The sequence below is a fragment of the Felis catus genome, chromosome B1, assembly GCF_018350175.1.
Source record: "Felis catus isolate Fca126 chromosome B1, F.catus_Fca126_mat1.0, whole genome shotgun sequence".
Classification (NCBI taxonomy): Eukaryota; Metazoa; Chordata; class Mammalia; order Carnivora; family Felidae; genus Felis; species Felis catus.
The window spans coordinates 119,769,912-119,774,409 of NC_058371.1; the positions used below are offsets into that span (position 1 = coordinate 119,769,912).

Below are 4,498 nucleotides of genomic sequence, written 5' to 3' on the forward strand. Positions count from 1 at the left end.
ACTTCTTTGTACTTCCTTATTAGGTTGATGGCACCACTGCATCTTTTGCCCACCATGCTGGGTTTTATTTTAATTTTTACTTCTGTCTCACAAATGAACTCCCTTCCTTCCTTCCGTCCTTCCTTCCTTCCTTCTTTCCTCTTTTTTCTTTCTTTCTTTCTTTCTTTCTTTCTTTCTTTCTTTCTTTCTTTCCTTATTTATTGTTACATAAATTAACCCAATTATTGTAGGCTAGCAATGTTTCAAATGGTGGAGCTTCTACTGCCCTTTCAATTCCTTCAGCCTTCGGATGGCAGATTTTCCTGTGACAGCAGAAGTGATGTTATAGGCTCAGGCACCACCAGCTACACCCTAGTGTCAGACCCCCACAGCTCATCTTTTCATTTTGGTTTTGCCACAGAAGGAGAAAGTGTGCTCTGTATGCTGGGTTATTTCAGTTTTCTTCACCATTTTTTTTCTGAAGGAGGAACCATAGTGGGTCCTGTATTTACCTACAATTCCTAGTTTCTTGGTGCAGTTAGCCATGTCACTGGAAACCAGTTCTGAGCCCAGAGAGACAAAGGAACTCCTTTAAAAGCAGCTCTTGGTTTCCTCTTCTCGTTACGTGTCTTTCAGAAATGCCTCTTACAACCTTCTGCAGAGTGTCGTGTGTATAATTTCCTTATATTAGGAAACCATAAACTGGAAGGTAAATAACAAATATAACCAGTATAAGACCACAAACACAGGTAATGTGTAAAAATTGTGATAAAATATATGTGCTTGGAGAAATGTTAACAAATCATTAGCTGTAAAGCAGGGATGAGATTACACATATTATTTCTTTTATATTTACAACAAGGTATGAAGCAGATCCTATCCCATTTTTTAATACTTTTTTAATACAAGGGAAAATTGGGACATAGAAATTAGTCATCTTTCCAAGGTCAAATGGCTAGGTTATATAAAGGACTTGAACTCAGCTTTCACTCCAAATCCTGTGGATTTAATCATTATACAAGATTATTTCAACCAGGGGATTCATACACTAAAATATTTTCCATTTGCTTTTAGCTACTACTTGAAAGTATAAAATAGGGAGTTGGGTACTTGATGGAAATGATTGAAAATGATTAGCTTCAAAGTAACTTCTTAAGTTCACATCTGTGCATCGTATTGGACAAGGTGTTAGGAAAAAATCCTGCCTCTAGAAGCTTATGCTTGAAAACACCAATACTTGTCAGAGCTGTGTTTTAATTGTATGTCAGTGTTAACATTTGATTGCTGGCTTATCCTTTGAGATTCACTTTGGATACTACCACTTGCAAGAATTTTTTCCTAGGTATTCTCAGAAGAAAATTTCTTCCTTTTTTTTATACTCTAAATATTTTGTCAATATTTTACGTATGCCATGGAGTTCTTACACACGACTCTTTCTCTCACACAAGGGTTTTTGGGAAGCAGGGCCATATATTGTACATATTTTTACCCTTCATGGTGCCCTTGCCTGGAGTTTTATACATGATAATTGTACTATAAACGTTTGTTGAAATGAGACTGAATATCTTCCTTTAGCTGAAATATGACCCCTTTTTTAGTTTTACCTTTTAATGGAGAAAATTATATCCTGAATTTAGGTTTTCTTCAACCTATCTTTCTCCAAGGAGTCTTAGGAAAGAAACACTTGAACATAAAAGTGGTATATAGGAGAGAATTTGATTGATTGGATAATTTAATCTTTCCAGGTTTTTCCAAGTTCGCCCCAAAACTTTTGTCATCAAATTTTTTTGGCTTTGATAGTAGATCGGACTGGATATTTATTAAAGTCATAACTTCTCATGCTTAGATTTTACTCGTGTAGGAGATACACAGCTATGTAGACATTGATTCTAGTGTCATTAAAAACAGTGCATTGTCACATTGTAAAAATTGAATTATGTTTTGTGAAAAATAAGTAGACTCCCAGGCCCAGAAGAGAGAGTGTTCATTCACTGGATTCATGTATTTGTTTCTCTAAGACCATTTTAGAAAGAAGATGATCCAATTCCATTTCAAAGAATTTGAGGGTTAAAGATTTTACATGTTGTAAGCAATGACAAGAATATTGATCTTCTTAATACTAGTGTGCTAAAAATAAGGAAAAACTTCTCCTTGCGCTAGAATTAGAATTAATGTTTCTTTGTTCATTCATTCATTAAATTTTTTTTTTCTTTATTTATTCCCTGACTTTTGCTTCAAGGGAGCTTTGAATTTCTAAGGTAGTTTCTCTTCCAAATTGGTTAGAATCAATTCAATGCTTTAAGAAATAATTGGTCTCTATTACATGGATCTTTTGATTATTTCCCCGAAGTCTTTCTTTTGAAGAGGGAATGACAATGATATTCCTTCCATACAAGGAAATCATATTCATTGGTGTGCAGTTACATGGGTGAGTAACTGTAATGACATACACTCTCCATAAAACTATAATAAATGTCTCACTCAAGTTATCACATTATAAGTAGGACAAATGTAAATTTGGAGAATTTATAAAAATGTGAATATTTATTATTTTGTAATTAAAATGTTTATTTATTTTTGAGACAGAGAAAGACAGAGCATGAACAGGGGAGGGTCAGAGAGAGAGGGAGACACAGAATCTGAAACAGACTCCAGGCTCTGAGCTGTCAACACAGAGCCTGATGTGGGGCTCAGACTCACAGACCACGAGATCATGACCTGAGCCGAAGTTGGACGCCCAACCAACTGAACCACCCAGGCACCCCAATATTTTGTAATTAAAATGGATAATAATGTGGTATGTTTTCTAAAAAGTGCTTGTGCCCATCTTAGAGGAATCTTGAATCCTTTAAGTTTCCATGTTTCTAAGGTGCCTTTTACATTTCAAATATAAGGCTTCATTTTGTTGACCTATCGATTGGTCATCCTCATTACTGGGCGTGTTGGCAGAGTTAGAAGTGTTCTGCACTGTGATGATGCACTGTTGTTTGCTGTCTTCTGGCAAACACCAAAAAAGAAGGAAGCATAAAGTGGATCAAAGTATCTTTGATAGAAGCTTCTAGCAGGGCCAATTGGGGATGAGACAGTATGTCATTTTTCTGAGTATGTACAACTTCAAGTGACTTATTGAAAATTACATACTTATACCTAAGTTCTTACAAGGGAGTGTGGGGAGAGGTTTTTAACGGTAGGTCAAGGAGAGAAAAGGATTTTATGGGTCTCTGGGAGAACTAGACAGGAATAAGAAATCACTTAATTAGCATTTAATCCACATGTATTCTGATGCCTGAAAGCAGTGTTCTGTTTTAGAATGAAATGTGTCCCTGTTTACCTTCCACAAGTTTGAAAAGATAAAGCATTACATTTTTAGAGAATAGGTTGATTGATTTCCTGTTGGCTTCCCCTCCCTCATCTTCCATGTCCCTGGGGTGGCCTTCTCCTTAGGGTGATAGGAAAGCCTGGGAAGGGAGCACAAGTTCAGCAGTGAACTTACTGATTGCTCTGAATCCCTGTTCAAAGTGCCTCTGGGCTTCCCGAGCATCTGGTAATTCCTTCCAAGAAGTCTGGATTAGACCAGACGTGACACTGAAAGTGTGAATTTACATGACTTAACCCCACTGATTCTTTGATTCTTTGTTTCTTTGTTTAATTTTGAGAGAGAGAGAGAGAGAGAGAGAGAGAGCATGCACACATGAGAGAAAGCAGGGGAAGGAGGGGCAGAGGGAGAGAGAGAGAGAGAAAGAATCACAAGCAGGCTCAGCTGTCAGCACAAAGCCTAATGTGGGGCTTGAACTCACAAACTGTGAGATCATGACCTGAGCCAAAACCGAGTTGGATGTTCAACCGACTGGGCCTCCCAGGCGCCCCAACCCCATTGATTCTGATGGCAGTCAGCATGAGAGGCTAGAGGACCAAAGAGCTTCTTTCTCTTTATTTTTTTATTTAAAAATTAAAAAAATATATATTTATTTTTGAGACAGAGACAGAGCATGAGCAGAGAAGAGGCAAAGAGAGAGGGAAACACAGCATCAGAAGTAGGCTCCAAGCTCTGAGTTGTCAGGACAGAGCCTGACGTGGGGCTTGAACTCACAAACCATGAGATCATGACCTGAGCTGAAGTCACACACTTAACCAACTGAGCCACCAAGGCACCCCTAGCTTCTTCCTCTTTAATTGACAGGCTCAAGTTGTCACTTGTAAGTACAGTGAGTCATGAGACCATGACCTGAGCTGAGATCAAGAGTTGGATGCTTAACTGACTGAGCCACCCAGGCGTCCCAAAACTCCATACTTTTTAGAATGAAGGTAAAGAGTTTTTGTTTCATATTTTTGTTTGTACTCCACTAATTTTATTTGTTTATTTATTTTCTTTTCAAATTTTTATTTAAATTCTAGTTAGTTAACATACAGTGTAATATAAGTTTCAGGATCAGAATTCAGTGATTCATCACTTATATGCAATACCCAGTGCTCATCATAACAAGTGTCCTCCTTAATACCTATCACCCATCTAGCTCAC

General features: G+C 37.5%; 1 pseudogene; it reads right to left on the bottom strand.

Moving 5' to 3' along the window:
- Positions 1 to 258: 258 nt before the first annotated feature.
- Positions 259 to 525, bottom strand: LOC101085885 (annotated as a pseudogene).
- Between the last annotated feature and the right edge of the window lie 3,973 nt (positions 526 to 4,498).